We start from the raw sequence: 10,666 nt of genomic DNA on the forward strand, positions 1-10,666 counted from the left end.
CGGTACGGATCAGTATTGATCCAGGGTCACCTATGTTATATATACCTCTTATAAGCCACAACACTGGATAGGTTGATCAGTTGTAAATCCCCGATGTTTGTAACCTCTCTCGATATAGTGAAGATTTGCTGGCTGGCGCCCATGATTTTTTCCCTTCGTGTTGGAGGGGTTGCGGCCGGAGGTAGCAGTGGGCCTGCTCCGGTGCCGTTGCTTTCTTGGCCTTGGACTTGGGGCAGGGCGACAGCGCGCGGCAGTGGAGTTGCCGCGGGAGGTAGCGGTGGCAGGGCTCCGGTGCAGTCGCCACCAGCGTGCTCTGGAGAGGCCTAACGGACAGCTGGTGGTCCAGCCTTGTTTGCCGTGCCACCGGCAGACAACAGTGCCGTGGTTGCCAGCAAGCACACCATCAGCTTGGTTAGGGAATAGAGAGCCATGGTGGACACCTCTCTCTCTCAGTTGTCTGGTCACACCGCAAGTTTTTTGATGAAGTCACGGTGTACCATCTCCTATATATATAGGGGCGGAGTTGGGCCCGGGGCAACCAGGGCCCAGGCCCGGGGCGTGGAATTTTTACTAGACTATTATATATGTATGTTTTTCTGTAGGCCCGGGGTGTAGCCCAGTAAAATGAAGGAGGCCCAGAGCGTGGGCTGTCTCACCTCATTAAACGGACATAAATAAGGAAACCTCCAACTCGCGCACGCACGCAGCAAGTGAGTAGGAGACTGGCATTTCCTATTTGGCGCCACAGGTGCCAGTTAACGTGCATTTTCGTTAACTGGCGCTTGTGGCATCCGTAAATGGGCCGACCCATCTAGGCGCCGGTTAACATTTCCTTTTTTGAAAATTCTGTGAACTTTTTTGAATATCTATGAACTTTTTAAAAGTTTCAACGGTTTTTTCAGATTGATGAACTTTTTTGAATACCTATGAACTTTTTTGAAATTTGATGAACATCTTTTTGAAAATGTATGAACTTTTTTTATTTATGAACTTTGTTTTAAGTTCAATGACCTTTTCTAAAAATACATGAACTTTTTTTGAATTTCTATGTTTTTTAATTTCTATGCACTTTTTTCAAACTTAATGAACTTTTTAAAAAGTTAATGAACTTTTTCTAAATTGGATGAACTATTTTTCAATTTGAATGAACTTTTTTTCAAATTGATGAACTTTTTTCAAAATTGATGAACCTTTTTTGAAGACATGAACTTTTTTTTTAAATGGATTAATTTTTTTCTTTAAATCTGTAAACCTTTTTTGATTTCATAATTTTATTTTCGTAACAAAAAATTAAATAAAAACTGGGGCAGCATGCTAGTGGGCCGGCCCATGCTAGCAGCGCTGCAGGCGCCTCCGGCGCCTGCAGCGCTGCATAGGAGCTCCCTAGGAGACCTCCCCCACGAGCCACGATCTAACTTAACCTAAAAAAACTCTAACTCGCACGACGACATGAGACGCCAGCCTTGGCCATCTCATCTCAAACTGACGGATGCATGTAAGACATGAGTCTGCCAGGAGACGCCAGCGCTCGCGCGGCCGCCGCCGACCTCGCAACGACGCACTCAAGATCAATCTCTAGAGTCCAGACTCCAGCGCTAGCACGGGCCACCGCCGCCGCTGTCCCGGCCACTCCGAACCGCCCTCCTGTGCGTCGCTCGTCCGTTCGCCCGCATGGCGTGCCTGGCTGCTTGACTACCACACCTTGGTATTTTTTTTGATGCTTTCCCAATTTCCCCTGATGCGTCCACTTCTATCGTGTTCTACAATGTCAGTGTATAAACTGCTCCCAACTAAATTGCAATAATGTGTGTATGTATCCAGTAATATATCTAGGGTACTGTTGAACTCAAATTGATGTAATTTGCCAATTTCATTTAGTACTATAGAAAAACAAGATGAAGAGATTTCATATTGAGCGAGATGTATTTGCAAGTATTGATGATGATCATCTAGGTCTCGCAAAGGGCTTTTACCTCGTCGAAGTGGTAAGTTCTTATATTTGTATCAAAGGTAATTGTTTCACTTGACGATTATGCATTCTCTTATGAAAATTTTCTTTTGATTTGGTACTCTTTTTCATCACATGCTGTTCTTTGTAGTTTTTGACATGTTTTTATCCATTTTGTTGTACTGTTACACATTGAGTTTAAATTCTAAATTTTTCATGCAATTGAGCCATATTTTGTATGAGGTATCTTCTACGATAGCTAAAAGCCCTATGAAAGTTAACTTTTTCCCTCGTGGCAAATTTTTTTGGGCCCGGGGCTTGCCCTATATATACAGCTTGGTTAGGCTGTTTAATTGTGCCGGGTTGTAGACCTCAATGGAAAAAGGTGCGTTTTTTCGAAATTGTACCGGAAAGCTTCCAGAAAGTTTCGGAGGACTCCAGAGGGGTCCGGAAGTCCACAAGTGGGTCCACCATGACCCAAGGGCCAGCATGGGCTGAGGGGAGGCGCCCTGGCCTTATTGGGCTAGGCGCAGCAAGTTCTCAAAAGCCCATGTGACAAGGGAAGGCAAAAAAGGAAGGAGTCCTAGTAGGAATAGGATTGGACTTGGAGTCCAAGTCCTCTCCCCCTTAGCTGCACCCTAGGGCTTGGAAGGACTGTTTCCCACGCCCTTCCACCTATATATAGAGTGGAGGGGGTTCCCCAAGAAGACACACCAAGCCCTTGGCGCCCGTCTCTCTCCCGTTACTTCTTAGTTCCACCGCCTCGTCCCGGCGACGCTTAGTGAAACGCTGTCGGTGCTCCACCACCACCATCACCACCACGCTGTTGTGTTGGTTGCGATCCCATCTACTTCTCCTCCCCTGCTTGCTGGATCAAGAAAAGGAGACATCATCGAGCCACACGTGTGCGTAACTCGGAGGTGCCGTCCGTTCGGCACTAGGTCGGTTGGATCGTGATCGGATCGCGAAGAGTACGACTACATCGTGATAAACGCTTCCACTTAGCGATCTACAAGGGTATGTAGATGCTCCTCCCTCTTGTAGCTATGCATATCCATCGATAGATCTTGCGTGTGTATATACATTTTTTTTGTTTTCCATGCAACGTCCCTCAACAGTGGCATCATGAGCCAGGTCTATGCATAGATGATATGCATGAGTAGAACACAAAAGAGTTGTGGGCGATGATGTTCATACTGCTTATCACCAATGTCTTATTTTGATTCGGCGGCATTGTGGGATGAAGCGGCCCAGACCAACCTTACATGTCCACGTACATGAAACTGATTTCACCGACTAACATACAACTTGTTTTGAATAAAGGTGGTTGGCTGTCTGTTTCTCCTACTTTAGTTGAATCGAATTTGACTACGCCGGTCCTTGAAGAAGGTTAAAACAACAAACTTGATGAATCACCCTTGTGGTTTTACGTAGGTAAGAATGGTTCTTGCTAGTTGCCTGTAGCAGCCACGTAAAACTTGTAAATACAAAGTAGAGGACGTCTAACTTGTTTTTACAAGGTATGATGTGATGTGATATGGTCAAGACGTGATGTGATATACGTTGTTGTATGAGATGATCATGTTTTGTAATATCGACAATAATTGCTTTACTTTATCGCTATGCGTTAGCAATAGTTATGGAAGTAATAGTTGACGAGACAACCCCGACGCAACGATGGAGATCAAGGTGTCGAGCCGGTGATGATGGACATCATGACGTTGCTTTAGAGATGGAGATCAAAAGCACAAGATGATGATGGCCATATCATGACACATATTTTGATTGCATGTGTGTGATGTTTATCCTTTATGCATTTTATTTTGCTTAGATCAACGGTAGCATTATAAGATGATCCCTTCTCTTAATTTCAAGATACAAATGTTCTCCCTGAGTATGCATCGTTGGTACAGTTCGTCGTTTTAAAACACCTCGTGATGATCGAGTGTGATAGACTCTACGTTCACATATAATGGGTGTAAGCCAGTTTTACACATGCAGAATACTTGGGTTAAACTTGACGAGCCTAGCATGTACAGACATGGTCTCGGTACACTGGAGACCGAAAGATCGAACATGAGTCATATAATAGATATGATCAACATGTAGACGTTCACCATTGAAGACTACTCCATCTCACGTGATGATCGGATATGGTTAGTTGATTTGGATCATGTATCACTTAGACAACTTGAGGGGTGTTGATTTAAGTGGGAGTTCTTTAGTAATTTGATTAATTAAACTTAAATTTATTATGAACTTAGTCAAAATGTCTTTGCATATTATGTTGTAGATCAATAGCTCATGATGTAGCTTCCCTATTTTTGATATGTTTCTAGAGAAAACTAAGTTGAAAGATGATAGTAGCAATAATGCGGACTGGATCCGTGATCTAAGGATTATCCTCATTGCTGTACAGAAGAATTATGTCCTTAATGCACCGCTAGGTGACAGACCTGTTGCAGGAGTTGATGCAGACGTTATGAACGTTTAGCAAGCTCGATTTGATGACTACTTGATAGTTTAGTGCGCCATGCTTTACAACTTAGAATTGAGGCTACAAAGACGTTTCGAACGCCATGAGACATATGAGATGTTTCAAGAGCTGAAATTGGTATTTCAGTCTCATGCCCATGTTGAGAGGTATGAGACCTCTGGCAAGTACTTTGCCTACAAGATGGAGGATAATCGCTTAGCCAGTGAGCATGTGCTCAGAATATCTGGGGTACTACAATCGCTTGAATCAAGTGGGAGTTAATCTTTCAAATAAGATAGTGATTGACAGATTTCTCCAGTCACTATCACCAAGCTACTAGAGCTTTGTGATGAACTATAAATATGCAAGGGATGATGGAAACGATTCTCAAAGCTCTTCGCGATGTTGAAATTGACGAAGGTAGAAATCAAGAAAGAGCATCAAGTGTTGATGGTTTACAAGACTACCAGTTTCAAGAAAAAGGGCAAGGGAAAGAAAGGGAACTTCAAGAAGAACGGCAAGGAAGTTGCCGCTCCCGTGAAGAAGCCCAAAGCTGAACCCAAGCCTGAAACTGAGTGCTTCTACTGCAAAGGAAATGGTCACTCGAAGCAGAACTGCCCCAAATACTTGTCAGATAAGAAGGATGATAAAGTAAACAAATGTATATTTGACATACATGTTATAGTGCTCGTAGTAGCCCCTTCGTATTTGGTACCAGTTCGACTGCTAATATTAGTAACTCGAAACAGGAGTTGTAAAATAAACGGAGACTTATTAAGGGCGAGGTAACGTTGTGTGTCTGAAGTGTTTCCAAGATTGATATGATCACCATTGCACACTTCCTCTACCTTCGGGATTAGTGTTGAGCCTAAATAAATGTTATTTGTGTTTGCGTTGAGCATGAACATGATTAGATTGTGTTTATTGCAATACGGTTATTCATTTAAGTCAGAGAATAATTATTATTCTATTTACATGAATAAAACCTTCTATAGTCATACATCCAATGTGAATGGTTTATTGAATCTCGATCGTAGTGATACATATATTCATAATATTGATGCAAAAAGATGCAAAATTGATAATGATAGTGCAACATACTTATGGCACTGTCATTTAAGTCATATTGGTGTAAAATGCATGAAGAAACTCCATGCGGATGGATTTTTGAAATCACTTGATTATGAATCATTTGATACTTGTGAATAATGTATGGGTAAGATGACTAAGACTTCATTCTCTGAAACAATAGAGCGAGCTAACGACTTATTGGAAGTAATACATACCAATGTATGTGGTCCGATGAGTGTTGAAGCACGCGGCGAGTATCATTAATTTCCAACTTTCAAGTAGGTATATATGGATATATCTACTTGATGAAACACAAGTCTGAAACATTTGAAAAATTTAAAGAATTTAAGAGTGAAGTGTAGAATCATCGTAACAAGAAAAAAAAGTTTCTACGATCTGATCGCGGAGGCAAATATTTGAGTTACGAGTTTGGCCTTCATTTAAAACAATGTGGAATTGTTTCACAACTCACGCCACCTGGAACACCACAGCGTAATGGTGTGTCTGAACGTCGTAACCGTACTTTATTAGATATGGTGCATTTTATGATGTCTCTTACCGATTTGCTTTTATCATTTTTGGGTTATGCATTAGAGACAGCCGCATTCACGTTAAATAGGGCACCCTCTAAGTCCGTTGACACGACACTATATGAACTGTGGTTTGGTAAGAAACCTAAGCTGTCGTTCCTTAAAGTTTGAGGATGCGACGCTTATATTAAAAGGCTCCAGTCTGATAAGCTCGAACCCAAAGTGAAGAAGTGTGTCTTCATAGGATACCCGAAAGAAACTATTGGGATCAAAAGATGCTTTGGTACATCATTCACGCTTGTGTGATCATGCATAACATGATCATCAAGAATGAGCATGGCCAAGATTTAGACTACTCTCAGTATGAGCTTTTGGGACATTCCGTGCGAGTGCGGCAGAGGGCTGCGAGGGTGGCCCATTTTCTTGCCTCCTATCATGCCATTCGACGTGCCGAAACGCATGATGATCTTCAGAAGGATCTCATCGAGGAGTGGTGAGCATGGAGTGACCGACAAAGAGCATCATGATTTGTATGTTTGATATTGTAAGTTTGATGTTGTATTGTTGGACTATTTGTTCTATTGCAAGATAAATTATCTGTTTGAGTTGTAATAATAAAATTAAACTATTTATTGTTGATTTATTTTGTTTGTGTTTGATCTTCTTGGTCGTGCCTGGAGTGCTATGTTGTTTGTGCGAGACCGCGCGCGCAGTTTTTTTGCAGCAACTGCTGAAACGACTCGTGCGCGCTAAACTTTGCAGCAGCCGCTGGAGCAAGCACTCCTCGCCGTGCAAAAACTCACGATTAGCGCTGCAAACGTTTTTTAGCACGCCACGCGTTGCCCGGCTGTTGGAGATGCTCTTAGATCCACCCTGCCACCGCATCTTCTCCTCACCTCGAAGTCACACCCATCGGGTCAAGAAGAGGCCCGTCATCGCCACGATGGTCAATGGGAAGAGACCGGAGGTGGTCGCCGGTGGGAATGAACGCGCCGACGCATATACTCGCCGCGCACGAAATCCTCTGCCATGCCAAAGGCCACGATCATGGATGATGCCACATTGGACCCGCCTCGCCGTGAGCCCGTTGGCTTGTCACCCTCAACGCCGACCTGCCGCCTCTCGCGCGGTTGATGGGGGTGCTGGAGCTCGTGATTAGATGCGACAAACTATCAGCGCTTTGCTGGGAGCAGCACGACCTGATGCGCGGCACCTACTTCCAAGTGCTCCCATGTGTAGCCGATGCGCTCGTGCAGTTCGAGAGTCTCCCTTGCTCACGCTGCCCGCAACGCTCCATTCTACAAACCGGTTGCACGTGCATGGCCGAGGTGATGGAGCCATGGTGCCCACCATGCGGTATGCAGAGTACACGCCTATAGGGACGCCCAAGATCCATCCATGTTGGGCTAGTTCCTATTCCAAATTCTTTTGTCACTTCTTTTTCTCGTTATCTTTTTCCTGCTATCTGCATTAGCATGTTGTGATGATGGTTCTGGACAGAAAAAAGACAGAGCTGCAAAAAAAAAGAGAGAGTGTGGGGAAGAAGATGGATATGACAAGTAGGCCCTTGTAGTCAGTGAGAGAAGCGGGTAATCCTGACTGGGATTGTTTCTTCCCCGGTTTGATGAACAAGTATTTAGCATAAATCACCTGGAAAAGACCGGGATTAGATAATATAGGGTGACAATTTTAATGATTTTGAGTTCAGGGTTTGATTCAGACTTGCATTATGAAATCAAGGTTTATTTTAGACTTTTCTCAATAGGAAAGGAAGGTGAAATAAGTTTCCTGTTTTCCTGCGTCAATAGAGATACGTGGGACGGAGCGAGGCGAAGGAACGAAGGAAACGAAGCGACAACCAAACCAACCATCACGACCGCAGACTTCTCCTTTAGGAGTAGAGATGTTCCTTGCACATGCATGCTTACTATAGCACTCTCTCCATCCCAAATTACGTGTTGCATAAATAGATAGAAATGTATGTATCTAGAACTAAAATACATCTATTTTCTTTGATAAGTAATTCCAGACGGATGTGATATATAGTACTCCCTCCGGTCCTTTTTACTCTGCACATTGGATTTGCCGAAAGTCAAACTTAGCTAAGTTTGACCAAATTTATATTAAAAATTATTAGCATCTATGATATCTAATAAATATAATATGAAAATATATTCCGAAATGAATCTAATGATGTTGGTGTTGTTATGTAAATGTCAATAATTTTTTATATAAACTTGGTCAAAGTTAGATGAGTTTGACTTCAGACAAACCTAATATGCGGAGTAAAAAGGACAGGAGGGAGTACTGAAATTTCACAATGCTCAAGCATAAAGAGGCATAAAAAAACTATGGAGTTTTTCCACATTCGCCAATTAACACCTGCCTTTGTTTATTCATAGTGCATGCATGCATACATTATATACCTAATAGATATTACCTCCATCCCAAATTAGTCGTCTTATATTTGTCTAGATATAGATGCTCTTCTTTTCTAACTCGGCATTTTGGGGCTCTTCTTTTCTAACTCGGCATTCACCTTCTCTTTCTCAGCCTTCTCAAGCTGCTGATCTTCAGGAGCCATATGATTGGCTTAGTCTTCCAGTTCCACGTTGCCTTCCTCGGCCTCCAGTTTGCTCTTCATGGGCTGGACGATAGTCTTGAGCGCGTTAATGGCATCTTGCGCGCCATGGATACCCGCTCGAGCTACTTCGGCGGCATCTTCCGCCTCCGGCGCCCATACTTTGTCCTTTTGCCACTCAAGCAGGGCCTTGGACGTGACCCCCCAAAGTACGACGAGCTTCGTCCCTTGTTCGGTGATCCGGTTCGGGCCTCCTTGCTCGTCCATCGCCGCCACCACCGTGGCGTTTATCGTCTTAAACCTGGCGGCCTCTGCGACCACAACGCACAGCCTCGCCAGACTGCTACCGAGCTTGGCGTTGTGGGCCGCGTCCGGCCGGGAAGGGAGCCTGTACGTCGACAAAAAGTGCACGTCTGTGAGGACTTGGCTTCGGTTGACGTCGAGATCCTTGAGGTTCCCGTAGCCGCCGCCGAGGCTGCGGTAGTCATGCCCCTTGGGGAGCGGCGTCGAGCCCTTGATCAGGCGTTTGAAACTGGGGAAGGCGAACCAGACTCCCGCCGCGTTCTTGAAGCCGACAATGTAAACATTGTCGGTCCGCACGGCGAGAACCACCGCCTCCCGTGGCGTCGTGCCTTGGATGGTGAGCAGGATCCACGTCGGCGACAATCTAGTGGGGCCCGTCTGGGGAGCTAGCACGGGAGCGGTGTCCACCGTCTTCTTCTGGCCGTCAGCATCCTTTAAAGGTTATCCTGGAACTTCATGTACTTTGTCGTGGTGACTTCGTAAGTGATCTTCAACGACGGCGCTGGGTCGACCTGCAGCGTCGAGATTGTCTCCACGCGGACGTGAGGCAGAGGGGTTGCGGTCGGAGGTAGCAGTGGGCCTGCTCCGGTGCCGTTGCTTTCTTGTCCTTGGACTTGGGGCAGGGCGACGGCACGCAACAGAGGAGCTGCTGCGGGAGGTAGCGGTGGCAGGGCTCCGGTGCCGTTGCCACCAGCGTGCTCTGAAGAGGCCTGACGGCCAGCTGGGAGTGCCGTCGTTGCCAGCAAGCACACCATCAGCTTGGTTAGGGGATGAAGAGCCATGGTGGACGCACCTCTCTGTCTCAGTTGTCTGGTCACGCTGCAAGTTTTGTGATCAAGTCCCGGTGTACCATCTCCAATATATACAGCTTGGTTAGGCTGTTTAATCGTGCCGGCCCATAGACCTCAATGGAGGATTTTAAGTAGTATAAGTTACCGCCCACCTATGTATAGACCTCCATGCAGAGGATTTTAAGCAAACATTTATATTTGGCTAAAAAAATGCAAAATTTATATCTATATACCAATATTAAAAAGGTCAATAGGCCAGATATATACAATTAATCTCAGCCATCAAAACATGGCAATCCAACGACCTAGATTGCTCCAATGGTGAGCGCTCCACATATTTAGCGTGCAATCAATATCATACCAAATATGAAGATTTGTGCTAATCACATAATTAATACGTAATTTATACCCTAGCTAATAACATAAACAAGTAATAAACACATGATTTATATTCTACCTAATATAAACGTGCAATCAATTTTCATCTATAATATTAACGTGTATTGCGCATACGCATTTACTAGTTGGTTTTTAGTAACAGTAAGCAACAACCACCCCATGCATAGACCTCCATGGAGGAGAGTTTTAAGCAAACATTACTCCTATAAAAGATTGTTGGAGTACCCGCCCTCCTTGGCACCTCGTGAGCGAGAGAGCCCTCTAAACCATTCGTTTTCGGGTGCCGTGCCATGAGGGCCTTTTGCGGGCTCTGTACATCGTGAGCCAGCTGAGCGGTCCATGACGGGTGGATTGTTGGGCGGGTCTAGGGCCACTGTCATTGGGCGGTGGTCGAGGCGCGCGAGCGAAGTCTTGCACGCTCTCCAGCGCGCGACAGGCTAGCTGGGCCCGCCTGTCGGCATCCTGGTCTTCGCGTGGTCTGGTCCAGTTTCGACGTGCGAACAAGCCGGGTACCTGCGTGGCGTCTGCAATGCGAAAGGGCCGGTGATAACCCACAAGTATAGAGGA

The 10,666-nt window shown here is 45.0% G+C and overlaps 1 pseudogene; it reads right to left on the minus strand.

Moving 5' to 3' along the window:
* Nucleotides 1–8,618: 8,618 nt before the first annotated feature.
* On the minus strand, nucleotides 8,619–9,691 carry LOC119350528 (annotated as a pseudogene).
* Nucleotides 9,692–10,666: the final 975 nt, after the last annotated feature.

Source organism: Triticum dicoccoides, chromosome 1B (genome assembly GCF_002162155.2).
Source record: "Triticum dicoccoides isolate Atlit2015 ecotype Zavitan chromosome 1B, WEW_v2.0, whole genome shotgun sequence".
Taxonomy (NCBI): domain Eukaryota; kingdom Viridiplantae; phylum Streptophyta; class Magnoliopsida; order Poales; family Poaceae; genus Triticum; species Triticum dicoccoides.